The sequence below is a fragment of the Urocitellus parryii genome, chromosome 5 (assembly GCF_045843805.1).
Source record: "Urocitellus parryii isolate mUroPar1 chromosome 5, mUroPar1.hap1, whole genome shotgun sequence".
NCBI classification, from domain to species: Eukaryota; Metazoa; Chordata; class Mammalia; order Rodentia; family Sciuridae; genus Urocitellus; species Urocitellus parryii.
Window position 1 is genome coordinate 36,592,910 of NC_135535.1, and position 21,914 is coordinate 36,614,823.

Sequence of the window (21,914 nt, forward strand, 5' to 3'; positions counted from 1 at the left end):
GTTCATGAAGTGTGTTGGTGAATATACTCACTCTCTGAAATGATTTGCAAGAAATTGAAATCATCTGATTTTAAAGTATATTATAGGACTCACCTATAAAAATACGCAATACCACTATATTTCAGTGTGTATGGTTATATGTTTAGATTTTTAATATTGACTCCACTATAAATGTTATTATAGATCAATTAAGATTTTTCTTAATAGTAAGATCTGGCCGGATGTGGTAGTACATGCCCATAATGTCATCAGATAGAGAGGCTGAGGTTGAAGGATCACAGGCTCAAGGCTAGCCTTAACAACTGAGACCCCATCTCAAAATAAAGATTAAAAACAGACTAGAGGTGTAGCTCCTTGACAGAGCGTCCTTGAATTCAGTAGACAGTACAACAACAAAAGTTCTGATATATTCTATAAAACTGTCCTATATCCCTAAAGATTTTTAGTTCACTGGCATAGTTTCTTGCTAGTTTGAATTTTAAAACATTGTACTACAAAATTTTTCCAAACATACATAAAATAGAGAAAGTAACTTAAATAATCTCTCTCATAACCACCATGCAACTTCAATTATATTAACATTCTGCTGTTTTATTTATCTTCCTGATACTAATTTTTTGGGATATAACTATTTAAAATAAATACAATAAATTGTATAATTTTATCTATGAATATTTATTATGTATTTACTATTAAATTAATGATAATCTATAAATATCTTCTAATACTCTGAGTGCATTTAATTTCTCCCTGTATTTTAGGAATGTGTCCTTTTGAAACCATAATTAAGCTTCTAAGTTCAGACTGATTTTTTTCTGAATTTTCTCACTTAGAATTAATGAGATGGAATGCTCATATGACCTTGTTAAATATTTTCTGTTTGTGGCTAAAACTATCCTGTGATTATAAGATAATGTAGTATCATAGGAAAAAAATTCAACATGGAATCACAGAACCTGTATTTTATCTCCCACTTACCATTTATATGAGATCTGGCAAGTTATTTAGGTCATTGGCATCTCCATTTCCTTAATTGGATAAACAGAGTAAAAAAATACTTAGCTCCTACTGAGAATGCAAGAATTTAAGTATATATTAACATGCTTATAAGTTTTTAAGTGCTATAGAGAACATTATGTGTAGAACACAAACACACATGCTGTGACTGATCAATTCAAATTTCTATTTCTGAATAGATAACCCAATGTGTGTGGTCTCCCAAAGGGTCATTAATAGTTCTATTTCTGAGTGTCAAGGCTCATATTTTAAATTTGGCCTATGATATTTATATATAGAATTTTGCAAATTATATATATCTAATAAAAATCTCACTGCTACTTGACATTGGGTAGGGTGGGTGATAATATTTTCAGATTTTCTTTAATAGATTAATTTTATTCAATGATGAAATAAGAATTCCTTATTGGCCCTGTATGTATACTTTGATCATTATAACAGGAGAGCTCTGGGGTATATATATATATATATATATATATATATATATACATTTTCTATTTACCACTTACTATTTCCTTCTAGTATTCTCATGTTGTCCTATCCTTATATTAAAATTTTACATTGGCTTCTAAGCTTAAGCATCAGACAATTTTTAGTTGCTGATATGTAAATGAGTAAGAAGTGGAAATAGAAAGAAAATATGTTTTCTTTTCCTACATGCTTGTTTAATCATGGAATTGAATACATTTGTGTGATGCTGGAGTTAATTTATCTTAGTAAAAAAAGAAAGAAATGGAATGTAGGGTGGTTGGATATCCTAATTGAGCTTATTCTATAATTTTAAATGCTACGAAAAAATCTGTTCCTATTCCCTGGTTCCTTTCCAATTAGTTTGCCTAAAGTGATATGTGGAGATGTTTATTTCCCAAGGACTATTTATAAATTGTTAGTGTATGTGCATGTTAACACACACACACACACACACACACACTGCCTGGTATATACCATTTTATTTCTGTTCCAAGTGACATGATTTTTTATCTAAAGAGTTATGAAGAAATTGTCTTAGCAAAATAAAATGACATAGATATGCTGTTCTTTGTGTCTTTTGGGTAATATTTGAATCTTTAATGCCTATTTCCCATAAATATTTATAACACCAATCAATGCAGCAATGACAATAGTCAAATTTTTCATGTCTGCTGGTGACCAGAGAATATGTAACTATCACCCACCATAATCATTAAAAATTGAAAAAGTTTTTTTTATCACACATTGGACTGACAGTGAATAAGAAAACAGTGATCATTTTGAGTGTTGCCTTTTGTTTCTACAGAAAATATAACACTATAAATTTGACTCAATTGTAAAAGGCTCCCACTTCTGCGGATACTATAATATTGTGACTTTTTTACTGGTTCTATAAATCACTTTACCATGAAAGAATCAAAAACTCCTGACTTCTCTTTTGACAGCACAAGGGAAGCTAGATATTGAACCATCAACAATGAAGAGAAGAAAACTATGTAGGGTAAGAAAACTATGTAGAGTAATAGAGTGACAACCTGCTCAAGATGCTGTAAGGGGAAACTTGACTTTGTTAATACTTATTTATATGTATGACTCAGAGGCTGCACACCGATATGGCATAACAAATTTGTATCTGGATTATTTAGGCACTTATTATGATTGCTCAGGTCTCATGACATGCCAATTACTGGAAATATTAAACATTATCATTGTTTAAAACTCGTCTTGCTTTTAAGTGATGTGTGGTTAGGAACCAGACATCATAAATGAGGGAGAGAGGAAGGAGATTTTGCAAGAAATGTCTGGAGGAAATTGTAGAATAGATGGGGAGAAGGAATACAAGATAGTTTATGCTCAAACTTGTTTTTCTTTAGTAGTTTAGAAATTTCTGGAAAGAATACCATAATTAAAAATTGGAAGCAAATGTTTTTAAAAGGGTTTGGAAAATACAGGAAATAAATGGCACTGCCTCAGGGCTTAGGGGCCAAAGTGTGATCTTGACTGGTCCAGTAAGTACTATTTCAGCTTCTGTGAGGAGTACACTGCCACTGTTGACCATTAGAATTGAAGACTTATAGTGTCCAAGATAGTTTCAAATGCAGAAGGAAATAAGTAAAGCATTAGAGAATATCCTTGAGATCATATTAAATGCATATTGGTAACCTCTAGAAATCACTAGAGATTGGGAGAAGGGTTGAGTGAATGCTATAGCCCTATTTCCTAAGTTTAAGAGGTAGAAAACTTTGTATAATGATAGTAACCTAATTTGTATAAGTACCAATTGCTTTAGTATGAAGGCATGGTGCTTCATGATTTGATCCACATAGTAGATAGTATGGAAGGAAAAATATTTCATGAGTTGAATCAGGTTAAGGAATAATCTTATATCTATGATTTATTGAGTTTTAAAACAAAAAGCAAAAGAATTCAACTTGTGACACCCTATCTCCTAATAGGAAATTTAACCAAATTGGATTCATTATAATAAATAAAATTTTTATCTGTTTGGGTTATTTATTTTATGCTTAATATATATCTTTAAATATTATCTTTTGATTAGTATTTATTGAAAATATTCTTTTAAAAATTCTTTTAAAGTTTCACTATTTCCTTAAAAAAATAAATAAACTCTTCTTCTAAAACTCCAATCAGATTATTACCAGATCTTAATCTTATGTTACATACTGCACTCTATACTTCTTCATTTTTTCTTTTGTTTTCTTTTTTTTTTTTTTTTAATTTTGTACTGGGAGTAAACTCAGGGGCACTCAACCACTGAGCCATATCCCCAGTACTATTTTGTATTTTATTTAGATACAGCGTCTCATTGAGTTGCTAAAGGCCTTGTCATTGCTGAGGCTGGCTTTGAACTCTCAGTCCTCCTGCCTCATCCTCTGGAGCTGCTGCGATTCAGGGATTCAGGTGTGCCCCATCACACTCAGCCACACTTTTTAATTTCTTCTAAATGAGTCCATTTCTTTACCTGATGACATTCCTTTCTTGGGAAATATATTCTAATTACTCTCTTTTTGGCTAACTTGAATCTATTATTTAACCTACCCAATAGTTCTTTTATTTAAAATTCATATATTATTTCTAATTATTTTGTTATAGATGAAAAATATTAAATATTTCCTATATAGCAGTGCTAATATCTGCAAGGTAATTACCTTATAAAGAAAAAAAAAGGTTTTTTTGGCTCACAGTTTTAGCAGTTTGAACTATGATTGATTGTCTCCATTGCTTTGACCCCATGGCAAGGGAACATATTGTGGTAAAAATGTATAGCAGAGCAAAACTTCTTATCTCATCAGCCAGAAACAAAAGGAGAAGAAGAGAAAGGGATTAGGGTCCCCACAATCCCCTTCAAAGGCATATCTCCAATGAACTAAGGACCAACAACTAGGCCCCACTTCCTAAACATCTGTAGCATGTCCATATAGCACTGGCATTGGGAACAAATCCTTAACACATGGCCCTTTGGGGACAATTTGCCAAACCATAAGAACACTGATTGAGAAATCTTTCTTCCAGAGAGGATTGGTTCCTGCATTTGCAGGTATCCCCACTGAGATCATGTCAGTCTACTGAGGATCACAGTCAATGGGAAAACAAGACTGCGACCCACTTCACCCCATTTGAAACTGAATGTTCACACTGCAGTGTTATCACTGGCAAGTCAGTTATTGGGGCTATGTACTATTTCAGCACCAAATCATTCTTTATCCATTTTTTAATTATCTTTTTAAATTTTGATAACAGTCTTTACTACCTGTTGTGACATCTACTATACTTCATGGGAAGTTTCTATTTAGGATATAATCAACTGTAGTGACAATGATCTTTCAACACACTTAGTCATTTACAATGTGGAAAGCAAAAAACACATTAATTATATATAGTTTTTTTTTTTAATTTTCTATTGAAGTATTTATTGCTCAAATTCAAGTCCACAAAATCCACTGGAATATCTGTGCACTATTCTGCTTTCACTATTTAACAATAGTTCTTGCCATTTTTAAATGGAAGTTGGAAGTTACCAGTTATAGACTTTTCAAACATCCTAAGAAATTATATCCCCAGGAGTTCTTGTTTTTTTTTTTTTAATTTTAAATTTTATACTTTTTTATTGTAAAAAATTTTCCTTCCTGAATAATTATTTGTCAAAAATATAAAAAAGAGGAAAATAATTTACAGTTCTCTCAGTTACCTTGGAAGATAATATTATTTTTAACTATTCAATTTCAGTACTTGCATTCATATTTACTAATATATTTGATTTTTATATGCTTATATGCTAATATGTTTTCATTTAGGGAATATGTATTCTTAAAAATTATATAAAATTTTGAAATTTTAGTACTTTTAAAAAGAAGGAAAAATGGCAAAAAAGTGAACACTGATATAAACATTACTAATACTTTGATCAACACATTTTAAGATCACTGAGTACACAAACACACACACAATTCTCATATAGAACATATTATGTAATTTCATGCTATACATTCTCTTCTATAAGTACTTTTAAGTACTTTTTGATTCAATTGTGTGTTCTAAACTACACAGAAAACAACTTTTTAAATAGTAGTTGAATGATAAAAGATAAAACTCAAGAGAATAGCTGAGATATAGTGAAAGTTTAGATTTTTAAAAATAGTGGAGCCAAGTATGGTGGTGGCACATACTTATAATTCCAGTGACTCAGGAGGCTGAGGCAGGAAGATCACAAATTCAAGAGCAGCCTCAGCAACTTAGTGATACCATAAGCAACTTAGCAAAACCCTGTCCCCAAATAAAATATTAAAAGGATTACGTATGCAACTCTGGTAAAGATCCCCTGGGTTCAGTTCCTAGTACCAAATAAAGGAAAAGAAAGAAAAGGAAAGAAATAGAAGATGAAAATCACTGTTCTTATCTTTTCATGAGATCTTTCAAATGTGTGCCTTTATAAATAATTACTATCCATGATTTGATTTACTCACATTCATTCTTGCATACATTATCCTTTCAATAGTAATTCTATTATTGAAAGAGCTCTATTTTGAGTGCTAGAAGTAAATGCTGGGTAGTAAATGCAGCACTGCCCTTGGGACCTATCAAGCCAGTGAAGAGGAAACAGAATTAAACATTTTAGTGACCTATATAGAAACCATCAGGGCTACAAAGCTGACTGGACAGTACATCCTGGGAGAAAAATGGTCAAAAAACATTGCAACAGAATATATTGAAATGAGTCTTGATACAGAAGGATATCTCTCTATCTAATGGACTTGAACTTGTGAGACTTTGGGTGAGGGAGAAAAAACGTGAGGTAGTGTCTGATATTCAAATACCAACAAGTTCAGTAGATTTACTAGAACAAGTATGTAAAAATATTAAATTATAGGTAATGGTGAGAGAACTAAGTTAACCTAATCAATGAAACAGTTAAGCTGCTGGAAAAGACATTTTTCCAAGTTTAATTCATTTTCAGTGATATGTACTCCTTATATTATTAGACACAGCTACATCATATGCCCTTGTGCTATGATTGTGAGACTAGATATTCATTTCAGTAAACATGAGTGTGTTTTAATTAAAATGCCATCTGAGAAAATGGAATGTCACATTTTTAAATAGATTTTAGGTTGCTATAGTAACTAATAAAACTGTCACTATTTATTCTAAATAACATAAAAAAAATCTTTAAAGATGGTAAATCATTTTCAAAATAGCCTAACCATTAGTTACTGATTTAAATTAAATTACATTAGTAATTAGATGAATGTTTCATTGTGCAGAAAACATACAGGAACAGAGGAAATAGAAATATATTTGAAAAGCTGGATGGGTTAGATGGAGACAAATGTTTGATGCACCTTCTACAAGAGAGGAGCCAGTTTCTCTTCACTGATCAGATCATCTGTTACATTTAAATCATCCAATAAAAATATCTTTTTTTCTTGTTCCCATGGAAGTGTGCAAGACACTGGAGCACAAGGGTAGCTAAGTGAGGGAAACAGTGAGCAACAGGAATAACACATCCTGGAACCACAGGGCTCCTGGGGCTACGTCCCTGTAGGAATCCTTGTCTCTTTGTTGCAAACCTAGTGACATTGGAAACAAAAAATGTGAAATAGTGTAGTTATTTTAAAAGTATTTTAAAAACATAATTAATACAGGATAGAATCTCAGAAGCATCTTATGTTTTGAAAGCTAAGGTAGTAAAACTGAACAATAGATATACATGTCCCTACTTACCTGACAGTGGCAGAGAGCCTTAGAGCCACTAAAAGAAACAATGTCATGAGCTTATGGGCAAGAATTCAGATTTAAGTGTTAATAAATATGTCAGCTAAAGACTTTCAGGGCAAGTTCAAAGTATAAACATGGATTTCAAACTTCACTGGGATACATAGTACTATTAGTCATCATGATGCTTTCCCTTCATTAGAAGAAACATTGCAATTGCTGTATCATTCTGGTTCTTTCTCTGGCCTCAGTTATCTCACCTATTGAATGGGGAAAGAAATGTCTATTGCAAATGAAAAAAAAAATTTAAAGATTCCAGCACAGCACCTAATAAACCATGGTCCTCTTCTTTTGCAACCCTTTCTAAGCTAAATATAGACTACTTTGCCATGGAAATTCACAGAGAAATGTTTTCATTTATGGTTAAAATTCTGAAATAGTGTAAGAGTTAAACGTTCTTCTCCCCCACACTCAGAGGAGAAAATCCTGTAGGACAAAGCAAAGTAATTGGTTTGCCTGAAAGAACAATGCACAAAAAGATTGCAGGAGATCTTTTGTCATTAGTGGTGCTATGATCCGTTATGTCCATTAAAGATTTCCATCATGGTTTGGAAAAGTACCCAATGGCCCATGATGGCTTTGAGTACCAGCCTGTGGTGTGTGCTATTGGTCAGTGGAATCTTGAAGAAGTGATGCCTAGTGGGAGAAAAGTAGGTCATTGGGGCATGACCTTGAATGGAATACTGGGACCCTCTCCCCTTTCTCTTTCTCTTTTGCTTCCCAGCTGCCTTGAGGGGAACAGGGTTCCTCAGTCACAGACCCAAAGCAAAAGGGCCAAAGAACCATGGACTGAAACTTCTGAAAACATGAACCAAAATTATGTTTTTCCTTTTTAAATTGATTTATCTAAATAATAGAAAACTGACGAACACAAATTATTATACTCCATAATATTTTGATTTTATCTCTTTTATATTTCTTAGAATAATAAGAAAAAGTATAATTTTTATCCATTATAATATTTTATTTTAGTGTTTAAATGACTTGAAAAATTTAGCTGAAAGTCCTTTTTGTATCTTAATATCTTCCAGGATCAGGCATTTTTTGTGAAGTTTCCTAGAATATTTTATGGCAAAATGGTACAGATGTGTGCATTTCTTTTTGAATATATCTCTGTAAAACTATTTTGCATAAAAATTTGGCATAGGAATTTTATTTTTTAAATATAAATTTCTCAAATTAACAATTTTTCTCATTAGTTTTGTGAAGAGTGTATAGCATGTGCTTTCTTATGAGTTAGAAGTATAATAATAATAATAATAATAATAATAAATTTATTCAATCACCAGAGATTAGAAACAATTGATATAAATAGGTATGAAAATTATATTTTAAAATTAGGATTATATATTTATTAATATTTTAATAATAGTAAATTAAATAAATTGATGTGTATTACCCCAAAATGGCCCAGTATACAAATGGCAAATAAAAAATCATTTTGTACATCAAAAATTAGTCTATGTTCCAGCATTCTAAAGGAAAGAAATTTTTTTCCTAAAAAATGCTGTTTGCAATATTAAAAGTAATTACCATGATGTTTATTGTAAGTACAGAACATAAAAATCAGATGCTAGTATTAGAAAGATCTGAATTTTAGTTCTATAACTGTTGCATATATTTTGGGTATATTACTTAATTTCTATAAAGCCAAGTTTCCTTGAATATAAAATGAAGATAAATGGTTAACAATTTAACAATTGTAAATAAATAATGACACCTTTAGCAAACATTTTGTAACATTAATGGTAAGCTATCGATCAATATTTTCATTACACTTATATTTTTTTCTTTTTCCATGCAGTGCTCTATACTCAATATAATTAAGTGTATAATTGATTTCATATTTCTACTTCCCTTGCACAGTTTATTCACTACTGATTTTAGAGGCAGAGATAAGTTTTCAGGAAAAATACATGGTTTTCATCTCCATTTATGTATTTCCCTAAAGGAGCAAATATTAACTTTTAATAAGCATTTGAAAAATACAAAATATGCATTCATGCTTTCCCCAAGGCAAATTATAATATTCTAAATAATCAGCTTTTGCCCTAATACTGTACGGTATCAAAGATAATTTTACCATACTATAGAAATATTTCTAAATACCATGTAATTTGTAATTAGAAACTGACATCAACTAACATGAATAATTATATGTTACTCTAGATTTATATAATAACCATTTTTTTTCTTTGCACTTATATGATTTCAACATATCAGAGGAAATGCTAACAAATTGCTGAGTGTTTTAGTCTTGTTTTAATGTTACTTGGGAAAAGGCTTGTTAAGAAACCAGAGAAAATCTTTTCAGAAAGGATTTAATATATATTTCTTTCACCATTTGATCCCTATCAGTACATCTTTATCACAATGGTGTACCTCTGTTTCTATATAAGTTAATATAACTAAATATATGCTGCATACTTATAAAACTATCTTCTGGTTTGAGAATGAGTTTATGAATCATGCTATTAAATTTGTATGTTGTTTTTTCTCAAAACATATTATAAATTCCCAAAGGACAAAATTTGTTTTATCTAAATTTGAATAAATATCAGTACCTGATACTCGTGGCTACGTGATTAAGTTAAATAGAATTGCCAGAAAGTCTTCTGGAGTCTCATTTTAGGAGATTTAAATTCACTAACTCTACTATTAATAGTCAGTGGGACACTGTGCCACTTGACCAGGGATTGAATTTAGGGAAACTTAACACTGAGCCGCATACCCAGCCCTATTTTGTATTTTATGTAGAGACATGGTCTCACTGAGTTGCTTAGTACCTCACCATTGCTGAGGCTGGCTTTGAACTTGTGACCCTCCTGCCTCAGCCTCCCAAGGTGCAGGGATTACAGGCATGCACCACCATGCCAGGTTCATCATGTTTTCTACCTCAGTCAGAATATCCAGCAACTGATATGAAACTGTAAAGTACAGATTTTTCATGGCCAGTCTTTGTTGGCCAAATGTACAGTCCCTTTCCCACTAACTTTCTTGTTAAAAGCAACACAAAACAAACATATGTCCACAGGTATTAACTATGTCCTTTATTTTATTATTTATATTATTATATAATAATATATTATTATATTTATTATTTATATTATTTATTTTTATTAAGCATTATAATTAGAAATAATAGGTGCATTCATTATGACATATTAGTACATGTGTATAGCAATAGAACTAGTCATCTAATAAAATGAAGAAGGAGGAAAGTTGGCAAAAATAGGAGTAAAGGGATGTCCATTAGTATTTTGAGCATAATATATAGCTATGGTTAATTTTATTAATCCAATTATTTATCTTTAAATTGCCTTTTGCTTTATCAGACACAATCACTTGCATATGAATTGGGAATTTATACGTTGCCTGAATTGTATTTGGATCTCAACTGGGCAGTCGTGTGTGTGTGTGTGTGTGTGTGTGTGTGTGTGTGTGTTGTGTGTGTGTGTGCATGCGCTTGCATGTACACAAATTTGATATAACATAGGAAACATCATTAACCGTCCATAGACTTTTATGAATATTTTTGTAGTGCTGTTTCTTACAATTATTCTTCTGAATTATTTTTACTATGATAAGCTAATATGCTTTTTATTTTTTAAAAACTTTTCATATTACCCAGTGTGAGTGTACTGTCTATTCCCTAATGGACTTGGCCAATGCAGAGTAGGGTCACAGCTAAAAAGGAAAAGGAAGAGAAATTACTGGTTGTATAAGATTTTCAGTTCACTGAAGGCGTAAGGACTAATATGCATATGGGGTCCACTGACGGTTTTTAATGAGAAGAGTAGCATGTTCTAGTACTCTGCTCATCCTCAGAGTAATACCCCAAGTATTGTTGCAATACAGTACATCAAGAGATTCTGAAATATCAGATTTGTGCTTGAGTCCAGTAGCTTAAACAAATGAACAAAGAGCTTGCCTACACCAGTTTATTCAGTTCTGTCAACCTACATTTCATCTAGGTGGGCAAGAAAGGGCATCAGTATTAGTCTTGCCTCCAAAACACCTTGAAACTCCTCATACAAACTTCATGAATCTGTATTCTTCGCTGGCTTTGTTGAAGGGGCCCATGATTATCATCCCTTATTTGTCCTGCTATCTAAAAAGTAACAACTCATATGCCCTTGACATCTTACTTTCACTGAATTTGCAATATTGTTCTTGTTTATGAGAGATGGCAGCAACCTTTCTAGCCTCTTTAACATTTTGTGTGATTTTCTTTACTCTTTTCTGTCAATGAGACTTCCCCAGCTTACTCATAGACATACACTTGCTATCTGTTCTTTTCAAGGGTGTTAGCATTTTTCTGCAGAACCTAAAGTAACTCAATTATAAGTCAAAATCTCCATCCAAAATTGTGTGAATGTGGTTTGTAGAAGGCCCCCCAAAAAATCTATTTTAAAAATATCAGATTTTTTTTTCCAAACCATGTGTATCCAGGTGGGGGGGGGGAAGGTGGAGGAAGCTATTTCGACAGCACAAATAAGAATAATTAAGTAACAGAGGATGATATGTAGGGAAGAGATTTAAAAACTAGTCATAAAGTAGGCTTGCTAAATTGGGAAGATTATATTATTAGACGAGAATGGTTCTAACCCGAGAGTGTGGGTGAACTGAGAGAGGAAATACTGAGAATGGAGTAGGTTTTAGAAAGATTGGTTTCACTTATTGTTTCAATGTTCCAACTTGATGTGACTGATACATACCCAATGGATAGTTGAAATATTGTTATGGAGCTGTAGAAAGAGATAAATCCTAGAATTATGAATCACATTGGTAGAGACACTTGAATAAATGGCATTTCCCTGAAAGAGGATATTTAATGAAAATAGTGCTAAGGACAGAACATGAGGCATCACATATATTAGTGGCTCTTTCCATAAGTAGTTATAGTGAGAACAGAAAATCATCAGTGAAAGAGGAAAGAAACCAGAAAAAAATGTGTTTTTGTGGAGAGAGGCTTTCAATAGTGTAGGTATGCTAGAACACAAAGGTTACAAGAGAAAGAAACTGAAGTGGATTTCAGTATAAAATGTGTTTATTACAAAGAGGGCCTTTGGAGGGATCCCTGTGGCATGGTTCTAAATTGGATGGAATAACAGGTCTGATCCTTTCATGTTGATTAGCCATTAAATGTGCATGATCTGGGACTGTGCAGTTGAGGCACCCATGAACGGGTCACGGGTCACTGGAGGTTGTGTGCCAACCACGTTCCCAGGATTCACAGTAACAAGCCAATCCTTCTTTGAAATGAGATTGATACTTCACAGTGTCCATCAGAGAGGTAAAAAATGAAAACAGTGAAATTGAAGATTGTGTTTTGGATCATGACATGAGAACTAAAGCCATAATTTGTCAACTGCTAAGATAAATAGAGAAAAAGTAAAGGTAACAGTTGAGAAGATTTATTTGAAGGAGTGAAAAGGCACTGCTATCAAAAGCAAAAGCAAGCCTTGGATAGAAGGAAAAAAGATTTTATAAATATAGAATTATATTCACGTAAACAGAGGAGAAGGAAAATGATGAACAGAAACTAAGTAATTATAAACTCAAGATCATAAAGTTACTGGAGGAAAGGAATGGGACTTTAAAACTTGTTATCTGTCCACTGCTTGCTCGCCAAAGGCATTGTTCCTACTATGATTTTTCCTGTGTTTTAGGTCTTATATTTTTCCTGCTTCTTAGATAATGTTTTTCAAATCTTAATGATGACCAACTCCAAGAATTGATTACAAATTTTCTAATTCCAGTCTTCATCTTCCTAGCCAATACTTCTACACAATTCTTAACAGTCATAATTGTCTTGCTCATCTACTTCCACATTCACAATTTCAGTTTGGAAATAAACTCAAAGGCTTTGTGTTATTTCACTTACACCTGTGCCCACCCTCTTCATTACCCTATGACGCAATATGACTGAAGCCCTTCTGCTTGTAGCTCCTGGGAAGGAATAAAGGAAATATTATGTAGCACCTCCTATGTGGTTGGCAAAGTAGTTGAGGTTCTACATTAGTTCTCTCTTGATTTATGTCTTTTTATAATTTACAACAGCCATAAGAATTATTCATTGTTCCCCATTTTATGGATGAGAAACTGGAGTTACGAAATTACTAAGTTGGCCCACATTATATAATTCCTGTTGCTATCATATATGATTAAAATGGTAAGTGATCTATTTCCATCATACTATGTTGTGGGGGATAATAAATTGGTATTTCTTTTATCCTACTCTTTCATATATCTTTCCAACTCAGGCTGCACTTTCAATACTCCCTTAAAAGAACCTTTGTTAAGGTCATAATATCACTTGACCCTTATGAAAAACATCCAGTTTTCATTTGATGTGAACTGTCAGAAAAATTGACGAAATTGATTATTATATAATCTTTAATATGACATAGTTATTAGTTTTCTGAATACCATACTCACTTTTTTTCCTTACCTCTCCAATTAAGCTTTTCCTTTTTAATAGTTTCTCCTCCTTGACCTTTAAATGTTTGGATGCCCCCAAATCCTTGGTTCTATCAGCTTCCTCCCTGTGATTACTTCTGGTATTTTTACCCAAGATACTCTAACTTCTAGATGTATCTCTTCAGCTAAGACCTCTCCAATTCCAGCTATAAGTATAAAACTGTATACTTAACATCATTACTTAGATGCCAAGTAAATACTTAAAATTTGAATAAGCACATCTAACATTATGCTTTTGATGTTTCTTCAACCATTTACATTCTAGACTCATCATTTATTTTCAGTGATGTCAACCCAAATTTTTAATTGTTCAGGATAAAAATTCTGTAGTTATTTTTATTTCTTATTATATTAACGCAGTATATATATTCTCTTAGAAATTTCTTTTGTGTCCACCTTTCAGATATTCTAAAATCCAGGCACTTCCCTCAAACTTCATTGTTACCAACCGGGTCGTAATTTTCCATTCACTCTTACCGAGGTTGGTGCAGGAGTCTTCTTATTGTGTCCAGTCTCTATCTTTGCCCTTCTGTGGTATATTCCATCATGGTACATCCAATGAGGAATTGGTCCCTCAAAATAATAGTCAGAAATGCCTCTCATCTACTCAAAATATGTTTTATGCAATGTAAGACCCAAAATCCTTATGATGACCCCTTGTGTTCCTTTATAATCAATACAACTTTAGATTTCATCGTTTTTCTGACTTTATCTTCTAATTAGTCACTTTGGCAGCTACAGTGACATTCTTTGCAAAACATAGATTGCCCTGTTTCCACTACTTGAAAAGTTCTATTAGATATCTGCCTGGTTAAGTTGCAACCTGACCCTGTTCAACAGTTGTCCTACACTTAAAATTTTTAAATACTTTTTCCCATCGTAATTACGATATTCTAACATACTATGCAATTTACTTGTGTATACTATCCATGTTCTTCACCTAAAATGGAAACTCCATGGAGGTAATGCTATTTGTTTTAATTCATTATTGGATTCTAATGATCTAAAGCAATACACACCATCTTATTTAAATATTTTTTTTCAGTAAATAGTTGTTATAGCTTGGATGTGAGGTGTCCCTGAAAGCTCATGGGTGAGACAATGCAAGAAGGTTTAGAGGAGAAATGACTGGGTTGTGACAGTCTTAACCCAATGAGTGAATTAATCCCTTGATAGAGTTAACTGATTGGTAACTGAAGGCTGGTAGGTTGTGCTGGAGGAGGTAGGTATTGGGGCATTGCTTTAGGGAATATATTTTATATCTGGCAGTAGCATCTCTCTCTGCTTTCTGATCATCATATGAGTTGCTTCCATCTGCTACACTCTTCTACCGTGATGTTCTGCCTCACCTTGAGGCTCAAGGAATAATAGAGCTAGCCTTCTATGGACTGAGACCTCTGAAACCATGAACACTTAGATAAACTTTTCTTCCTCTACAGTTTTTCTGGTCAGGTCTTTTAGTCACAGAAGCAAAAAAGAAAAAAAAATGCTGACTAAAAAAAGAGTTAATGAATGAATTGATCATCTTACAGGCCAATTTGGCCCTGTGTTGCGACATTGAATCTTGAACCTTCACTTTTATCATACTATTTCTTGATAATTATACCTAAAAGAAACTAGTGTATTTGTACTAGGACATATGAACAATCTAAAATATCTAAGGAACACTTACCAACTCAGTGGCAAAAAAAAAAAAAATCCAAATAATCGAATTAAAATGGGTGACAGACTTAATAGACATTTCTCTAAGGAAAACATACAAATGACCAACAGATGCTCAACACGGTTAAAAGATGTTCAACATCACAAATAATTGAGAAAATTCAAACCAAAACCTCAATGAAATATCACTGTACACCTGCTAGGATGACTATTATATAAAATCAAAAGCTAACAAGTATTAACAAGGATGTTGAAAAATTAGAACCTTTGTACATTGTTGATAGGAATGTAAAATGGTGCAGCTGCTGCAGCAAACAGTATGGAATTTCACAAAAAATGAAAAATAAAGCTTTCATATGACCCGTACTCCCTCAATACTTTTTATATTACTTTAAAATAAACTCCATTTATTCTCAGAGACTATTGTGAAAATAAAAACAGATTCTCTGGTCTGAAATAATTAGAAAAAGTAGAAGCATGAGTAAATAACTGTACTGATGAATTAAAATGAAAATAGCTGGCACTGTTATTGAATAATATTTAAAATCAACTTGTTTAAATTATGTTCAAATATCATTTGGAACATTTTCCCACTACAAATTCTGATTTGACTATCCAAATGGAAAATTTGTTTTCTGCTTTGAAAATATTTATGTGTATTTTAAAATTTAGCAGTATCTTGGCTCCTGAATTTTATTTTAGCTTATATACATAATATAATAGATACAATATAATCATTTATTTTTTTAGCTATAATATTTTCTGAAAAAGATGAATTTTTAAAAATAATCATATCATAGGTATGGGCACTGCAACACCAATTAAAGATGCAATCTAGATAAAATAATTGGCATAGACTAGGAAAGATCTTTAGGTTTTATTAATAGACATTTTTTTCTCTTTGGAAAACTTTATGGAATATTTAATTAGTATTCATAACTGTCCCAGAATAGTAGAAAACTTGCATTTAAAACATGTTTAGCAGTTATGTTATTGTTACATTATGTAACAATTATAATTGTTTTAGAATCAGAGGGTGAAAGACAAATGAGAAAAGTCAAGATTTTGTTAACTAAATATTTATTCATTCCATAATGGGATGGAAATATACCATACCACTTTCCTGATTCTTCACCCTGAAAAGTACTGGATAAAATGAAAAACATAAAAGTATTGTTTCTCTTGGAAAAATATAAATATTATTGTTATAGATTTAGTAAAATTTTAATATTTGATATGATTTTTATAAAAAAATGTTAATTTTCACATGAACATTTCTATTTTGATTTTAGACTACAGACTAAAAGAGAGTGAGTTTATATATAATTTTTTTTAAATCCAGTCATTTTTTCACAAAAGCCAATGCCAAAAATAAAATTCATGTTTCTTTGTTGTTCTTTCCTAAAGATGTTAGCCACAATTGGCTTCTGTCTTCATGATGTTGTAATTAGTTTAAATAATGGAGGTAAGCAAATCAACATTAAAATAATTTCTCATGTTAAAAATGGTTTATTGGGTTAAATATATGCCAAACTCAGACTCTTATAATAAATATGCTATTTTTTCCTTGTTCCTATTTTATCAGTTCAAAACTTTACAGCCTTTCACAGGGCATAATCCACTTGATATTGATAAATAATCAGCTGTTTTTTTTCCTCTGATTGGAAATAATTCCATTTTAGGTCAATGAAAAGGCTGTACCCCACTTGCAAAGACAGAAGAAAACTTAATAGTGGTGAGTTAGCTGATTTGCTTGCTTGGGGATGTGACCAGATGCTTCTCTTAATAATAAATGAAGTCATCACTTTTAGAAACCAGGGAAATAAACTGAAATAATTATGTTTTCAGTTTTGATTTAACTGAAAAGCAGTTAATGGGAGGGGCACAAGCATTCTCTCAACTGAAACAAGCTGTAGTTCACTGACAACCAGGTCAAGTGTGTATTTTTCATAGTGGCCTAATTTATTGATATAAATATCCACTCAAGTGGAGAAGACCTCAGAGAGCTTTAATGCAGAAGCACCAGAAGAAAATTCTAAAAGCTTAGTGTTCATAGTAAACATATGGCACTCAAATTTTGGACACTGGTTTGATATTATTACTGATTTCTGACCATGGCTCCTATTAAAAGCTAACACTTATTGAGCACTTAAATTCTTGCTTGCTCTCTGATTATATTAAATATTACTTTTAGTCCTGAAAATATACCTGAGAGAATACTGATGCTATAATTATCCTTATTTGAAACATTATTGATTCTGATTTCCTGTGTAATTATCGTTAAACTCACTATTTATATAAAGGAATTCATATTTAAACTGCATATTTGATTTAATAAATACTTTTATGAGAAACAAAGCAATTATTTATATCTGCATATAGCATAGCAGCCTCATTACAGTACCTACATTTTTAAGATCTTAATATCCCACAAGGCATCATTAAATGTACCTCATAAATAAGTAGTAATATTTATTTTTTTCTGATATTATAAATTAGTAGTTGGATACCAAATAATAATAACTCTGGGCCACAATGCACAATTGTGTATTGTGGGTCTGACTCAAGTGGGAACTATTGATATTGGTACTGTGTAACTGAGATTATACACTATTAAGTGGTAAGCATCAAACTTCTGTTTACATGCTTCCAGGAATTTGTAGGGTTTTGATTTAAAAAGACAACTAAAGCATATATCTTTTCTATGTATTTTACAATGCACAAAAGACCAAAAAAAAGTATTTTCCCATTTCTAATTAGAGGATAGAAGTAAGAATTAAGCACAATGTAATTCTTCATAGTCAGGGCTTTAAATATCAAAACCAAAAGCTAAGTGTATCAGTAGTGAGATTTTAGATCTTTCTGGGGAAGTTCCAGTTAATCTGTTTGATTTTTTTTGTTGTTGTTGTTTTGTTTTGGTTTTTAACTAGAAGGAACTTAGCTGTTTTATATCACAGTTTCCTATTTATAAAATGAGGGTAATGAAAGTACCTATGTCATAATTCATTTTGAGAATTTAGTACTACATAAACCCCTTAGCACAGTGCTTATGACATAGGATAGTAATTAGTGTTCAATGATAACTGATTTTAAAACAAAATTATCAACATGGCAGAAGTAATGGCTTATTTTATTAATAATGTTTATAATGATGAAGTAAACTCACAGCAAAATATTACCAAAATGAAAACAGCACAAAATAAATAGGAAAAATAATGAGTAGCTAAATGTGTTGAATCCCAAACTGATTCAATCTGTCACAAAATAATTAAAAATAAGATTTTTTAATGCATCCACTAAACAAAATATGATTTAATAACACTTTTATTGGAGAGTGTTGAATAATGTGATTTAAAAAAAAATTTAGTTGCTGATGACCTTTTATTTTTATTTGTTTATTTATATATGGTGCTAAGAATCGAACCCAATGCATCACACATGCTAGGCAAGTGCTCTACTACTATTGAGCCAAAACCCCACCCCCATGATGGTGACCTTTTAACTGTATAACTGCTGGAAAAATATTAGGCAATCTGTATCAAGATCCATTTTTTAATTAACTACCTTTGATCCAGCACTGTGGATCTTATTTAATGAAATTACTCCCAATATAGAAATAAATGCAAAATCATACTTTAATTAGGGAATTTTTACATAAATGAGTTTATTTACAAGTGAATATTGTACCCACTAAAAACAAACAGTACAAAATATTGAGATTCATAAGGAAACTCTTTTGAGTTTTGAGTAGAAATGGAAATAAAAATTGTAAGTTTGTAAAGAAGGCAAAAGGAATCTTAGAATGAGGTAAAACATTACATCATAGTGGATTTATTAAATTGATAGCATTGTAAATGACTTTTTTCTTGTTTTTGCTGTCTTCTCTGATCTTCTTTCAATAATTTTAAAAGTTGTTTTTAAATACATTAAATAATACAATTATATCAAATAAATTTTTAAATATTTATATATATTTTTTTTCATTGAAAAGTTATGAGAAAACACAGTGGCAATCCAAAGAGAAAGTCTAACCCAGAATTATCTGAGAATTAGTTTTTAAAATCTCAAAACTAATCATAAATTCAAATCACAGATTTTTGTCCTATATTTAGAGTATAAATGTTATGAATTGAAATTATTGACAAGAAATGAAAGACTTTTACATGAATTGAAAGTAGGATTATATAAGAACAAGCAAGGCATATGTATTAAACATGTTATATGTGAGTAAAAATGATGTAAAATAAGATTTTATTGCTTGAGAACTCTTAAGTGAAAACATGTGTTGCTTCATTTAGTATGTGAAAAATAAAGCATTATGCTCTACACAGGAGACAAAAATTTAAAAACTTAACAGTGTACTTTCAATTAATTTGGGGAACACAGGAGGGAAAATTTAGCTCAGTTTAACATTTAGATACTACTTTGTGGAGGTGATGATACCTTGGCCAACTCTTGAAGGATGAGAAAAGTTTGCCAAACCAAAAGTACTAAGAGGCAGAGAACACAGTGTGAACAGAGACACTGAAGAAAGAAGCACCATAGTGTACTTCCACAGAGAAGAGACGCCTCAGGATTACCAAAGGTGACACTGGGTTCAGTATCACCTAGAGATAAAGGCAGAGAGAGAGAGAAGTCATGGGAACAGTGACATGAAATATTTAGGAACATAATCTCAGTAGTCCCTGTCTTGCTTTTGGTCATAGACCTCTAATTATGAAAGTAATTAACATTCTCCTCTCCAAATTATGTATAAGTCAATGCACTTTGTTATTTTGAATACAATTTTAGAAAGTTTGCTGAGCACCTGAAATCTATTAATGGACTCTAAGTCCTGTGTCAGGTGAAAAGCAAAATAAAACCTGAGTTTATTAAGGCAAAATTATGGAAAAACAAAGGAGCCATGATTTTTTTTTAAATCAGAAATTCTTTCAGTAAATCTTGTTCTGACTCTGAAATAGATTCAAACAAATCTTCTTCTTCTCATTTCCAACACCCCAGTCCAAACCAGCCACTCTGGCTACTCAGAGCACTTGTCAATATTGTCTTTCTGTTTCCATTTCCCATCCTTCTGCAATGGTTTAGATTTGGTCTGAGCATCCTCTAAGGTCTTATGAGTTGAAATTTCATCCTCATTGTCAGGTCTTAAAAGGGTGAAAGCAATCTGATTGCTATGTTTGGAGCTGGAGCTTTGAGAATTGATTAGGGTTAGAGAAGTTATGAAAATGCAACCCCCATCACTGAATTCTGGTCACTTTATAAGAGGAGAGAGATGGACCAGAAGAGATACACTCAGACAGACTTGTGAGCTCTTTGTCTCTTGCCAAGTGAGGCTTTTCACAACCCCAGAATTCCATCAGAAAGAACAGTATTACCCGATGGAGCTCTTAGAACTTGTACCTCTAGATCTATAAGCCAAAATAAACCCCTTTCTTTTATAAAGTAGTCTTTCAGGTATTTTGTTATAGAAACTAAAAATGAACAAATTTATTCCTATAGTCTCTTCTTTTTATTACATTAAGTGATACATTTAAAAGGAATACCAAATCATGTTGATAACTGATTAAGACTGTAAAGGTATTTTATTGCATTTAGATTAAAGTTATGGAAACTACCAATGTCCACAACACTCTGGTGCTTTGGCCAGTGCCAACGTTGCCAACCTCACTTGGGACTATGGTCTCCCGTTGTTCCTGAAATCTAACCCAATGAATTATTGTTCCCTCCACCAATCTAAGTTCATTCCTACCTCACACTTTTTCATGTGTTTCTTCCTCTGCATCAAATTTTGCTTCCAAACCTCTCATGATCAATTCCTATTTATTATTAAAATCTCAAACAAAATGTTCATTCCTTGACAACTCTATCAAAACTCTGCTATCCTTTAGTCAGTCTTTCAATAATCTATTTTTATAGAAGTTATTAATATCTAAGTCTTATTGATGATTATTTACAATGCTATTTTTTCTCTTTCCACTATACCACCTAACTAGAATTCTATTTGTTTTTTTTTTCTTTAAATCACTATATGTCTGACACATAATGGGTAATCAATAAATATCAATTAAACCAAATTTTCAAATAATTGAGACTGTGTTTATTGTAACATTTCCACCTAAGTCTAAAATACTAGGTCATATACATGTTATTAACAAATGTGTCAGGTGAATGAATATATTTTAATAATTGTTTTATGTTGATATTTCTAAGGTGAACAATAAACCTTTGAAAATGAATATAGGTTAATATATTTAAGAAATTATACCTTAATTGCAATGTCCGTACCTAAAGGGAAGTTAAAATTCTCTGTATTTTTTTTTCTATCTAGCTTCTTGGACACATAATTTTCCTGCTACTTTGAAATATAAAACAAATATTGTTAAAAATTTATTAACATTTTTACCTAGGTACCATAAGGTCAATCCCAAATATTAGAAACCAGAAAAATAAAAATTCAAAATTGAACTAATTTTTAAATGTCATAAGAA